The 15,110-nt window shown below is 37.0% G+C and overlaps 1 protein-coding gene and 1 pseudogene across 1 annotated transcript in view; one reads left to right on the forward strand and one right to left on the reverse strand.

Annotated features, from left to right (window-relative positions):
- Nucleotides 1–15,110, reverse strand: part of Pard3b (par-3 family cell polarity regulator beta) — a 1,014,040-nt gene that overhangs the window by 567,155 nt on the left and 431,775 nt on the right. The gene's annotated exons all lie outside the window — the stretch shown is intronic.
- LOC114097825 (heat shock protein HSP 90-beta-like) lies at nucleotides 3,852–5,991 on the forward strand (annotated as a pseudogene).

The following is a 15,110-nucleotide window of genomic DNA, read 5'->3' on the forward strand; positions in this document are numbered from 1 at the left end:
AGTTATGTGTGGATCCTTGGAGAACCCATACCAACAAGCACACACACACACACTCCAGAGTGGATGAAGTCCCTATTTTATTTAGCCAGATACTCTGAAACAATGGAAACCAACGTGATGGAGACTTGGAGCAGGAGAAGAGTCCTTGACTGGGCATGCAACTGCTGGTGATTTTATCCTCACATAACAGAGTTTTACCATGTTAAGAAAAACTCACTTCCTACTGGAATACTGCCTATGTATTCTCAGGGCTTATACCACACTCCAGAAAATCTCATACAAACACTCACTGTAACCACTTCAAGAAGATGGCGAGACTCCTTAGGTTCTTCAGGTTTTGACACAGTTAGCATTGGTCAAGCCATAGCCTCATGGAAGAATAAAGTAGAACCAGTTCCCAGGTGCCCATAGATGATGGTGCATCTTCCCATTGTTGAGTAATCAACATTTTAGTGATCATGAAGTTGGTGATCAAAGGGATGCCTTTACTTATGCAATGTCCCCTTTAAGTATCACTAAGGCAGCCCAAAGGGGGGACACCTAATTCGGTTTGAGGAATAGAATTTTAAAAGAGGCAACAATTAATTAAAGGCTCAAGTTGCTATGCCAATGGGTCAAGCAAGTTATGAAGTCCAGCACAGATGTAAGGTGTTTTCTATATAAATCTGTTTATATATAAACACACACACACACGCACACGCACACACGCACATATACAACTAGATGGATGCTTTCCACATTGAAGGGTGTGTTTGGATAGAGCTGGCTTAAATTATAGGTGATATCATTTAATATTAAGTTTGGGGGCTTTGAAGAATAGGCTGTTATAGAGACTGAAACCAAGGTCCTGAAGAATCAATCATAATGCATGCTGATATAGGTGGCAGAAAAAACAAACAATGGTTTTAAACATAAGCCTCACATCAAAAGTCACAAAGGCACATGTTCTAAATTGTACAATGTGTAGCAGCAGAGATTTATTTATTTAAAGATGGTTAATGATTCTCCTGAGTAAAACCAGAAGCCCAGCTTGTCACCAATATTGGTGCCATTTCATCCCAGGGCAGTCACAGTCAAAGTGCTGACATGACATTCTGTAAGATGGGGCCTCCAGCATGGAGAAGCTGGGAGTGCAATGTCAAGATGCAGGGCCTCTGCAGTCACAGGCAGAAATGGGGAGAGAAACTGGAGGATGACGTGGGGGGATTTGGCAACTGATGACATATACCTGCAAATGAGAAGGAGCATAAAACAGACATGTATAGCCCATCTTCGTCTTCTACTTCTTGCTTGGAATAGAGCAATAGGGATGTTTTGGCAGCTGTTATGATTCGTTTCAGAGAAAATACAAACTTTGGCTTCAGCCCACTGAGCGTTAGACTGATTTGCTTTGAATCTAAAATGCTTGGTATGCCTGAGAAACCAAAGACTGGATTTTCAATTGTTCAAATTCATGAAGATTAATACAAATGAAGTTGATATTGAAAATCTTATTGGCTTCCAGAATGGGTGGGTAGAGATAAGCATGAGGTGAAAACAGGAAAAGTGCAAGAATCAGTGTAGGTTCATTAATGTCAACTTAATATTAAGTTTGGGGGCTTTGAAGAATAGGCTGTTATACAGCCTATTCGTCATTACAAAGTGACCAGAAATCCAGTATTATATTCTACCCCTCAATCCTTAGAAAGAAAGGGTATCTAGAATCATGAGTCGCTAGCAAAGCCATAGAGGAGAGAGGGGGTGGGGATATGGAGAAGGGAATTGGGATTAATATGATAACGTGTTAATGTGCAAATAGGGAAAGGCCATTTTTTAAAAAAAAAGTCTCAACTTTCCCTAGCTGTAGTAAATTCCTTCAGTGTTATTGAATTATCAAATTGCCAAAACACTTGGATGGTTGGAGGGAAAGAAAAAAAACTTGCCTTCCAATACTGCTGACACTTAAAATAAAAGACAAGTATAAACATTAAAAAGTACTTCAAATTGAAATACTTTGAAATTGATATTTTTCACATTGATCATGAAAGCAAATTACAAATGGCCAAAATTCTTATAGATTAAGAGAAGTTAAAGAAATTGGAAAAAAAATTCTGTGAGGTAATTCATTATTAATAATATGATAAGACATTATCATTGGCTGCATCTTGGTTTCATATAGTACATTTCTTTAATAGACTCTGCAATTAGCACCAGGAATAAGTACCTTGCAATTATCTTGAACTTTAATGAAACTTGTTGAATGAGCCTGACATGAAAATATGGGTTTCTACTGCAGAAATATGTGCCTTCTAAAGGTGACTCTGTCATTGTGTCACCTCCAGGAAGCTGTTTTGCCTCATTGTCCACCCTTTCCTCATCAGCGACATGAGTACTGTTGGAAGAGCATGCCGAAGTCCCATTCCAGATCTACAGAGAGGATCTAGAATTTATATAGCCAATAAAAAAATTGAAGTACAGAGAAAATAGGTTCCTAGTCTTTTGGACTTGATTTCTACTACATTTTTATTCACCTGACTTTTCTCTACCATGAGGGTCACATCCTCTATGTGATTAAGTGCACAGAAGTTAGGGGAATAATTTATTTTCATTAGCAATTCTTTAAATCTCAAGAAATCAGCAAAAAGAAAGATTCTGATAGGAAGATACCAATAATAGGAAAGGGTGATGAAAACTGATTATCTAAGGGGCAAACATAAACACATGGTCATATGGGCATCTCTCTTCTGGAGTGCCTCTCCCTTGCAAATGATTTACATGCCTTGCCAGTATTCCTATTACTCCTGTCAAACCTCAGTAAAAGACTAGCAAAAGTGGTACATCATTTGTTTTTGGAGACAACTAGATTTTCTTATAGTAAGGAGTTTTATGGGTATCAGATTGGGCTTTTCAATTGATACCTAACAAACTCCACAGTACTGAAATCTGGAGACCCATAAAAAAAATGGTAATGGTATCAATAGCCATACAATTTATGGCCAAGTAGCGAGAAGAGATCACTTTCACTGCAGGAGTGCCTGACCTGCTTTGGTGCCTGTCTGTGATGAATGCAGCAGCTGTGATATGCATTCAAACGATGAGATGGAAAATCCACACAAGAGAAACAAAGTCAAGTTTTAGCTGTGCAGAAATTTTAGTCTTAAATATAACCACATTAGGAAAGAGACTCCCAGTATTGCTATAAAAGGAACAAGGAAGTTCAAGATAACTAACACTTAATACCATTTTTCTTTCATTCAGATTGCAAAAACCGTGCTTGTTCAATACACAATGGCACAAATGCAAGTAATTCACAGAAAAGTCACTGAATTCACAATGGATATGAATGAACACATGCATGATAAAGCCCTTTCAGTATATGAAAAGCTGCTTAAATTGAATTGGAATGCCACTGCTACAAAAACAAGACTTTTTTTTTTTTTAAACTTAGTTTATCTGAAGATGTTTGTGTTTTCAAACTGAAGTGTATTTTTGCCACATTCCCAAGAGTACAGGTTTTTTGACTGACTATGGAAGTTTTCACATATAATCCAGCTAATAGATACAAATTTACAATTTTGCTAATTACATAAACTGTTATAATATCAGTTTGTCATTCCATTTAAAGTCAGTTAATGGCAGGTCTTGGACATGCACCTGGTTGGAAAAAGAGCCATGACAAGACACAGGATGCTTACAAAGGTCCTGGTCTCTGCAAGACAAATGCTCTATGAAAGAGATAAAATACTAAGAAATACAAATGAAGATACATGAGTTCATAAGCTCTTGAGTCACACCCACACAGCCTAGGCATCTCGAGCCAGTCGTATAATATTTGGGCCCAGCCTACTCTAACACAGTCCTTTGTCTTCAAGATGTCAGAGGAAGGGCACCATGGAAAGGAGGAGGTGGAGACATTTGTCTTTCAGGAAGAAATTGCCCAAGTCATGTCTTTCATTATCAATACCTTCTATTCCAACAAGGAAATTTTCCTTTGGGAATTGATCACTAATGCTTCTAACACTTTGAACAAGATTCACTATGAGAGCCTGACAGACCCTTCCAAGTTGGACAGTGGTAAAGAGCTGAAAATTGACATCATCTCCATCCCTCAGGAAAGAACTCTGACTTTGGTGGACACAGGCATTAGCATGACCAAGGGTGATCTCATAAATAACTTGGGAACCATTGCCAAGTCTTGTACTAAAGCATTTATGGAAGATTTTCAAGGCTGGTGCAGACATATCCATGATTGGGTAATTTGGTGTTGGATTTGATTCTGCCTACGAGGTGGCAGGGAAAGTGGTTGTGATCACAGAGCATAAATGATGATGAACAGCACGCCTGGGAGTATTCTGCTGGGGATCCCTCACTGTATGGGCTGATCATGGTGAACCCATTGGCCAGGTTAATAAAGTCGTTCTCCAACTCAAAGAAGAACAGAGTACTTAGGGGAGAGATGGGTCAAAGAAGTGGTGAAAAAGCATTCACAGTTCATAGGCTATCCATTATTTAGAGAAGGAATGAGAGAAGGAAATCAGTGATGATGAGGCAGAGGAAGAGAAAGGTAAGAAAGATTCGGAAGACAAAGATGATGATGAGAAACCCAAGATTGAAGATGTGGGCTCAGATGAGGAGGATGATACTGGTAAGAAAAAAAAAAAAAAGATGATTAAGAAGAAATATATTGATCATGAAGAACTGAACAAGACCAAGCCCACTTGGACCAGAAACCCTGATCCCATCACTCAGAAAGAATATGGAGAGTTCTACAAGAGCCTCACCAGTGACTGGGAAGACCAGCTAGCAGTCAAGAACTTCTCTGTAGAAGGCCAGTTGGAATTCAGGAAACTGCTGTTCACCCCTCGGCAGGCTCCCTTTGACCTCTTTGAGAAGAAGAAGAACAACAACATCAAGCTATATGTCCATCATGTGTTCACCATGGAGAGTTGTGATGAGCTGATACTAGAGTATCTCAACTTTATTCATGGTGTTGTTGACTCTGAGGACCTGCCCCTGAATATCTCCTGAGAAATGCTCCATCAGAGAAAAATCTTGAAAGTCATCTGCAAAAACATTGTGAAGAAGCAACTTGAGCTCTTCTGGGAGTTGGCAGAAGACAAGGAGAACTACAAAAAAAATTATGAGGCATTCTCTAAATATCTTTAGCTTGGAATCCATGAAGATTCTACTAATCAGTGATGCCTTTCTGAGCTGCTGTGCTATCATACCTCTCAGTCTGGAAATGAGATGACTCCTTAGTCAGAGCATGTCTCTTGCATGAAGGAGACACAGCAATCCATCTATTACATTACTGGTGAAAGCAAAGAGCCAACTCTGCTTTTGTGTAGCGTGTAGGGAAGTAGGGCTTTGAGGTAGTATATATGACTGAGTCTATTGATGAGTACTGCATGCAGCAGTTCAAGGATTTGAAGGTTTGATGCCTGGTCTCTGTGACCAAGGGAGACTTGCAGCTACCTGAGGACAAGGAGGAAAAAAAGAAAATGGAGGAAAGCAAGGCAAAGTTTGAGAACTTTTGCAAGCTCATGAAAGAAATCTTGGATTAAAAGGTTGATAAGGTGACAATCTCCAATAGGCTTATGTCTTCACCCTGCTGCATGGTTACCAGCACCTATGGATGGAAAGATAACATGGGGTGGATCATGAAGGCCCCAGGCACCTTGAGACAACTCTACAATGGAGTATATGATGGCTAAAAAGCACCTGGAGATCAGCCGTGGCCACCCCATTGTGGAGCAAAAGGCAGAGGCAAACAAAAATGACAAGGCTGTGAAGGACCTGGTGTTGCTGCTATTTGAAACTGTGCTGCTCTTTTCTGGCTTCTCTCTTGAGGACCCCTAGACCTATTCCAATCACATCTACTGCATGATAAAGCTAGGCCTAGGCATTGATGAAGGTGAAATAACAGGAGAAGAACCAGCAACGCTGCTCTTGATGAGATACCCACTTCTTGAGGGTGATGAGGATGCATTTTGTATGGAAGAAGTAGATTAGGAGTTTCCACTGAGAAATCTGCCCTCAATATAGTGTCCTACAGTACCCTTGAATGGCCTTTCCCACCGGGCTTTGCTGCTGATTGATGTTCTAGTGGTTTTATCTCCTATCCTTGGAGTCTCAAGGCGGGAAACAAGGACCTCAAGTCCCCATCTCCTGTCTAGTTCAGCAGCAGAGTTGGATGTTGTATTATGTTTTGGTGTTGTTGTTTTATTTTGTTCTAAAATCAAAGTATACAAAATAGAGAAGATACAGTATTATACAGAAAAAAAGATACATGAGTTAATAAATCCAGATAAAGTATAATGAATCACAGAGGTGAAGGAAAGGAATTCAACACGTGCATGTTAACCTTTAGTTCATTATTCTGGTTTTCAAGGACCTCAGTGGTTCCCCCAACCAACTTCTCTAATTACATCTTCTACTGTATTCTTTGCCCCGTGGTATACGCAAAATAGGATCACCTGCTATGGCTTAAAAAATGCCCTGCATCCTCCGACCTCTAAATTATCACTTCTGATATCATAATCAGTTATAATACTGCTTCTTTTTAAATGTCTGCTCCCAACAGTAATAAACAATTTCTACTTCTTGGGAACACACAGATGCAGCTATGTCATGGAGCTAATAAAGAGTAACTTCAAGGGCCCTCATTTGCATGGGTCCCCTGCAAGATCTCAGGAGGACTCTCAGTTACATGATCACATGACTATGACCTTGAAAAATTTACCTATGTAAAAGACTTTAATTGTCCCTTCCATCACAGGTCCCTTCTAATCACTTTAATGTCCCTTCTATCACACTCTTCTTTCTATTGGTTGATACTGCCATCAGTGTCCAAGAGCCTTTCTAGAATCCAGTAAAGGGGAAACTGAGTTGATGATCTAATTTGTTTGAATATAGTGGGTTGTTTTTGCGTGGTTCACAGATTCTAGTTAGTGCTGGTCATTCCAGCGAGTAATATAGAACAGTCCCATTTTGCCATCATCTATGTCCCCTCATCCAAGTGCATCATCTTACCTACTAATATATATAGGGCCAAGTGACATAATGACATGACTGTGCTCTTTCTGTATCCAGCACTAGAAGTATATGGGTACTGGAAGATAAACAAGATTTGAAATATACAAAGCCAGAAACTAGGCTATGAAAAATTCTTTCATTCACCAGATGTATAAAATTGTATGTAGATAATTCAGTTCTCATCGACACCTTGACAAATGGGAAGTTCTTACCTAACTGGAATATACTTAAAAATGCAGCATAGAATTAAATTTCTCATGCTAGTTAGACACAATCCTATAGCAATTTCACAGATTACAGAGAATATATATGAAGCCCCATGGTTATACATCTCAAATAGCACTTCTTAAACAAAAAACCATTTTGATTACTTGAGCTAAAGATTGAATTTTCCACTGAAGAAAGATTTTACATTTCTTATGGAGAAAGACTATGCAGCCAAAAAACTATTGAAAATTGCACAATAATGATATATATTCAGGTGTTAATATATTTTTAATTAATAAGATTTTTTTTATATTTTGTCATCTATATTTTTTAAAATCTGTAACTTTTTTCTCATTCTAATAATTAATTTACATATATACTTTTTTTGTGTTCAGAAATTTTGTTCCTTTTCTTAAATAGCAATTTCCCTCAATTGCATATAGTTAGAGCCCCACAAAATATTGATCTGCTTCTATATCTTTTTAGATTGTCATATTACATTTTCTTTTATGTATATAGTTGTGTTTTTCTGATGTTTTATTGATTAAGTCATTTAACCTATGTTTAATGAACACCTAAAACATGCCGGGCAGTTCCAGGCACTCCAGATACATCAGTACCCAACATACAAAGGTGTTGCTATGGAAGAGTCCCTGGGTTGTTAGGGAAGATGGATAATAAATAAGCAAATATATAAACATGGGCATTTAAGACTGGGTAAAGAAGACCTTAAATACGGATGTGAGAGAGAAAGTGATGGAGGAAGGAAGGTGGAACAATAGCACATTGTAAGCTCTTTCATGACAAGTAACTCACCTGAGCTAATTACTAAGTCTCTAGCAGTGTGGTCCCTTAACAGACATATGTGAAAGGGAACCAAAAAGGGCCATAGAAACGAAGGTGGAGCTCAAAATCCAGAAATCTTTGGAACCTGAAAAGTCCTAGACAAGGAAATTTTCCGTATCACAAAAAAAGGGTCTGCATCCACAATATGTAAATAAACCTGCTACTGTCAGGTTTGTTTCCCCTTAACCAACACTTTTTTTCTTTAGCATCAACATTTATTTTAAAACAAACACTATTCACACTAATGCTGCATATGTTATCACCCTTGCAACTTAATGATAAATGAACATAAAAGTGACATCAACACCAATGCTAAACAACCCCAGAAGACGTTCTGAAATATTGATCATGATCTTGTCAATTACTGTGGTTTATGAAGGAATCAATTGCTCTGTCATTTGATCTTTTGGTTTTCTATAGTTTATAGTCTTGGAGCCTAGGTATTTATGAGATTTATGGCAACCCATGGAATAGCTGGAAAGATAATAGTTGAATTTACCTGAAAAGATTCTTTGGAAGAACTGAATTTTAGACACAGTTTTGAAATGCACAAGATATATGAAATTATATATTGGTATAAACTAAGACATTTATAGTGAGTAGATGGACACATGGTTTTAGAGACTCAAAATGGACATCCAAGCAGGGATACTGGTAAAATGAACCAAGTGACTAGAGAAGCAAGTAACTGGGGAGACTCTGATTCTGGTTAGAACATTGTAGCAAAACAAAAAGGTGGAAGAGTTTTCATTCTAAGAGTGGTGAGGCTTCCAATGAAAGACAATCTATAGCATTTTTTCTAGAGTACTGAGGAACTGGTTAAAATGTACTTTGGAAAGACATTTGTACCTAACAAATGTATGAAGATCTTGACTAAAAGAATAGTGAAGGGATCTTTTCCCCATGGTTTGATAATTTCCTTATAAAAACTATGAACTGAAACTTCCCGGGTACCTAATGTGGGGATTTGGACTTGGGATGATTATGTGATTCATTGTGGAGCACATTTGGAATGGCTCATTGGTGCAGTGATGCTGGTCTGAACCAGGCACTTATGGAACCATTCTTTTGTTCTACATTTTAGTCAAGAGCTCCTAGGGAGGGCAGAGCAGCCACTAAAAGAATTCTTCATTAGCTCTTTGCTAGAAGAAAAAGGGATGCGTGCCTTCAGGCCACTGAGTTGCAGTTGCAAACAATTACTGGCAACATCAAAGTACTAAATTCAAATCACCTCGGTTCTCCCTGATAAATGAGAAACATCCACAAATCAATTTAAGGCATCCTGGTCACAAACCTATAAGATTTATCAGCTGCATTTGAAACCTTTGATCATTACATTTTATTAGATCATTGAAAATCCCTGAAAGAACTGGAGGAAGTGGTGGGCCATGGAGCCACTGTTATCTCTAAGAACACTCAAAAGGTGGTTTTATTCCACTGTCCATGTGTGTAAATGCTGTTTTCTGTATAGTATCAAAAAGCCTCCCAGGCCCTTTCTTTTCCTGATGGATGTGGTAGGCATGGTTTATACTTAACAGCACTTAAAATTCTAAACAAGAGTCAATCAACTGCAGCTTAATCCAGAAAACACAAAATTGGCCTTCTCTAGCAGGGAAGGTGCCTAATTAAAGGGCCAGAGGAAAATCCAGCCTTCCTGCATGAAGCCTTTCCCAACATTTGCCACTGTGGTTTGCAACCTCAGCCATTACCTCAGGCATCTTTTACCCTATGTATTCAATAGGAAGAGGTCATATTCTGTCCTTGATGTGGAACTGGTCCAGCTGTCCAAGCTTTTTTGACCTCAAATTAGATAACTGATATCTAATCCATTTGAAAGAACTCTGCAAGGCCACCCAGGTGTTTCATATGGCTGCTGTCCTGTTACTAAATAGGTCCATTACACAAGCTGGAGAACATTATCCCAGCTGACTAATTCACCCAAGGGCAGAGTGAGGCAATGATCCACGAACCATTATTGACTTTTCTGTGCAACTCCTGGCATCAAATTCAATGTACATCAAAATGCAAGAGTATAGGTACAAAAGTAGATTTTGTTTCTGATTCCTCAGGAAGAGGAAAACTGCGTAAAAATTATTTAAGTTCCAACTTTCAAAGGAAAAACAGATGTAGAGTGTCTGCTAAAGTAAGGGAAAGATAGAATTTGGTTAGAATTTAAAATGTTTCCCATAAATGGGTTTTTGAGAATCACAGGAATGGATGGGATTGGTTGGATTTTTTATAAATAACTTTAAAAAAAAAGTCAATGAATGAGAAATCCAACATTCTTTAAGGGATTGTCAGAACAAGAAAATTCATTTCACTGTTTTCCCTACAGTTCCTAGGAATGAATACACCATACTATCCCAGAACATGAAATTATTATAAACTTGAAGGTGATACTTGTTTTATCTACCTTCTATCACAAGTTCATTATGCTTCTATTTCACTACCCATAAGTACTGAATTACACTAGCTTAGTATTTGTTGTAACTTAATAGCATGACATAGACAATATTGATAAGAAGTCACAATTTAAAGTAGAATCTACTAAGATGAGAGGGAATCTGATAACAAAATTTAACACACAGACCTATCACCTATGGCAAACATTAAATTGAAAGGTGCTGATATAAGGCTGGTATCTAAATCATCCACAATTGCTCCTGAGCCAAGCATCCTTTAATTTGAGATGAAGGATCACAATCTCATCTTTCAGGTCTTTTCAGGGCAAGCAAACCAATACACACAGTGTTGTTACAGAAAAGAAGGAATCACCTTTAAGAGCTCTGTATGCAAGCTCAGATGCCGTCAGAACTCTTCGTGTGACACTTGTTCGGGTCATTCCGCTCTATTTAATTAATTAATTAATTTATTTATTTAGATTTGTTAAAAAAATAAATGACAGCAGAATGCATTACAATTCTTATTACACATATACAGCACAATTTTTCATATCTCTGGTTGAATATAAAGAATGTTGACACCAATTCGTGTCTTAATTCATGTACTTTGGATAATGATGTCTATGACATTCCACCACTGTACTTTATTTATCTGGATGGGAACACACACAGGCACAGAGTTGCTTTTACAGAGAAGATATACGGGCCTCAAAATGAAGTATGCTAAATGGTTAGGCATGCCAGTGACATTGCAATATCTTTCACTTTTTTCCTTCCATGTATACAACTAAGTGGGATGTGTGATGGTTATCTTTCTAGTTTGCCACTGTCTTTGTCTGTGTTCTTAAAGTCGATCTAATATTTTCACAAAAGGTTTGTGTGTCCATAGCCTCTGGCCACTTTCAAAAGTAGCTTTTACATAGTCTTCAAAGAGAAAAAAACAGCAATTTCAGACTAGTCTTACATATTACAGTAAAAAGACTACCCAGCAAGTGCTGGATTCTCAGCAAAGCATATGAGTAACATATTTTAGCCAAGGGTGAGGAAACAGACCCTCTTGCTGGATGGGAAGAGATGCGAAGTCACATTACAAAGGGACACACTGCTAAGATGGGAGGAGTCTGTGGCCATGAAACAATTTACCCACTGCCTCCAGTGCTATACTCTGATTTTATAAGCTCTTATGTTTAGAATACAGATTTCATAAGCCCTATGTTTAGAATAGATTCCGTTTCCTATCTAAAACAAACATATGGTATCAAACAGTCTTTTAATGCTCAGATTTAAATTAGTTTTAAAGAGATAAAAAGACTGAAATAGTTCTGCTATTTGTACATGCTTAACAACAATATTTATATCGACATATTGGCAGAGGAAATGTTAAGTTCCCTATATCTCACTGGGCCTACAGTTTCATTTTAGAAGGAACACATTTACCTAAAATATTTACAATGTTCTATATGGATATGACAGAACAACTAGTGGCCCTATCTCCAACAACTTTACAGCACTCCAAAACACCTCAAATCTAAATTACACTGCTCGCCCTGGTACAAAAGCTAATTGTGTTTGTCAGTGATTGTTTGTTTGTTTTGGTTGCCATGTCATCAGCACTATTTTTATATAAATATTGAACAAATAGCCAGTGTGTACCCAAGCATCCTGGGTTTCACATGGAATTCATGTTCCTTTCTCTGAACTTCACCTCAGGGAAATATCTTCATCCTCAAAAGAAGGTTTTATCATTCTTTTGGGTTGCAACTTGATCATGAGTCTTGAAAATAATCTAACAGGCTATGATCAACAATCTAGCCCATTGGTGCTTTAGGAAATATCAGATATAGAAAATATATATTTTGTTTTGTAGAACAGTTTTATACTGTGTTGCAGTGCAAAATTTAATTCTGGCTTTTAGTTACAGTCAAAGAATTTGGGGAAAGCAAAAAAAAAAAAAAAAAAAAAAAAAGGCTTAGCTTAAGGCTGCTTTCCTGCTTTCCTGAAGCATGTTCTATAGCTGGTTTGCAACCCTGGGTTGAGAAGTCTCTGGGGATAACAAACTCCTTAAGGAAACACAGTTAGCCCAGAATTCTGTCTGATAATCTGCTTCCATGCCCCTTCTATTTTTGAAGGTTTTTTTTTTTCCCTGCTTAATATTTATTTTGCCCAGGCATTTACTGGAAACCAGCTAAGTGCTAGGAACTGTGTTAACTCCTAGTGAAACAAGATTATTTTGACATAGTCCTTGACCTCCAAAGGGCTCTGAAGAGACTGACTTATATACAGTAATTTATAATAGTGTCACTAGAGATATACAAGCAGTAATTTCAAAGTATTTGAGAACAAGAAGGAGAATTACAGCGATTGAAGAGGGCTTCACAGGATAGTTGACATCTAAGTGATGATTCGTATTTCCTTCCTTCCTTTCTTCCTTCTATTCTTCCATCCATTCTTCCAATGCATCCATCCTCTACTGAGAGGATGCTTACTCAGGACACTAACCTAGAACTCAGGGTAATTTAGATGGATAAAACAAAGGAATACCTTAAAGGAGCTCTAAATACATAGGAGAAAGAGACTTAAGGACCAGGTAAGAACAGAAAAAGTGATAGGTATCAGGCACTGTAAAAATAGCCTGTAGGTCTATTGGTTGGAGTTGAAGAAAACTTCTTTTTAAGGAGGAAACTGTGAGTGATGGTGGATAGTAGAGAAAAGCCCCAATACCTGAACAAAACTGGAGCATATTTTAGATACAATAAATAAACTAAAATTATGTATACACATATTTGTGTATATATTTAATGCTAAAGGCAAAAACATGAGGTAATAGGTGAGATGGGGCCAACCAGTCTGGGAGTGGAGATTATACATAAAGCAAAGAGCTGAAAGGGACATAATATAAATTTGATTTTAACACTTCAAACTGTTGTTTCTGGATATAACCATTAGAATATAATCAACTCCTTACCAAGACCTAAAAGATTCTGTGTGGTTTATTATTAAATATTTTACTCTTTTTGATGCTATTGTGTATGGGATTTTTTTCCTTAAAATCCTCTTCAGATATTTCATTGTTAATGCAAACAAATACAACTGACTTTCATATCCTGCAACTTTAAAACTAAATTTATTTATTAGACCTAAGAGTTTCTTGGTGGGACACCAAGATTTTATATATAAAATAACATGCCATCTGTAAACATAGACAATTTTATATATTTTCCTTTCCAACTTTTTTTTTCTTTTTCTTGCCTAATTTCTTTGGCTAACACTTCTGTTAGGTCAAGTAGAAATGTTTTGTACTCTGGAATATATCTGTGTGGCCTTATCAGGTCCTTTATTATGTTGAGGTACATTTTTTTATAGACCTAATTTATTAAGAGTTTTTATCATGAAAAAAAAAATGTTAAATTTTTTTGTCACATTCATTGTTTTTTATTGTTAAATAATGAATTTTTGCACTATTGAGTTGATCATATGATATTTATTTTTCATTCTGTTAATGTGAGAAAAATGAAAAATATGTATACTGAAATTTGTAAGATATTGATGAAAGAAATTGAAGAAGACAGAAAGAGAGAGGAAGTTTTCTCCTATTCATGAATTGGGAAAAAAATGAATTTTGTTAAACTGCCTATATTACAGAGCAATCTTGAGCAAAAGAACAAAGGTGGAGGCATCATACACCTTGATTTTAAACTGTATTGAAAAGCTATAGTGACAAAAGAGTAGATTACTAGCATAAAAACAGATATGTAGACCATTGGAACAAAATAGAAATAAAACTGGCAATATATGATCAACTACTGTTTGACAAGGATATATAAAATACACAATAGAGAAAGAATCCAAAATAATGAAACTGGATTCTTGCATTACCTCCTATATAAAAAAAATCAACTAAAAAATGGATTAAAGATTTATATGAAACATCCGAAATGGTAAACTTATAGTAGAAAATATGAAAAATTTCCTTTATGTTGATCTTTGCAATGATTCTATAGAGATGACAACAAAATCACAGACAGCAAAAGCAAATGTGAACAACTGGGGCTACATCAAACTCAAAAGCCTCTGTAGAGCAAAGGAAAGGACAAAATGAAAAGGCAACCTACGAACTGGGAAAATATTTGCAAACCATATATTTGATGAAGGGTTAATATTCAAAATATACGAGAGACACATAGATCACACACATCCCCAACATGGGGACTACAATGAATAAAACTGTATTGTTTACTTGAAATTCGGTAGAAGAGAAGGTTTTAATGCCCCCCTCCCCCACACACACAAATGTCAACTAAGGATGGTGATGATTGTGTTAATTAATTTGGTTTTGATAATTAGTACACCATATATATAAAATCATCATCTCACATGCTTAGAATACAAACAATTTATTTGTTAATCAAGTATTTTACAATAAAATTTAAAAATAGACCCTCTATGATCTGCTTACCTCTTGAATCTCTGAACTCCTGACACCCGGGGCCCCTTTCCAAATTCCCCAGGCTCACTTAGGGCTTTGAACCAGAAAGATGCCTCTGTCTGGGATGTTCTTCCATCATTCCCTCTCCTGTCTTCTCTTAGAAAACTTCTCTCTTTGTCCTAATTCCTTCCTTCACTGTAATGTTGCCTTTGGAG

This window comes from Marmota flaviventris, chromosome 11 (genome assembly GCF_047511675.1).
Source record: "Marmota flaviventris isolate mMarFla1 chromosome 11, mMarFla1.hap1, whole genome shotgun sequence".
Taxonomy (NCBI): Eukaryota; Metazoa; Chordata; class Mammalia; order Rodentia; family Sciuridae; genus Marmota; species Marmota flaviventris.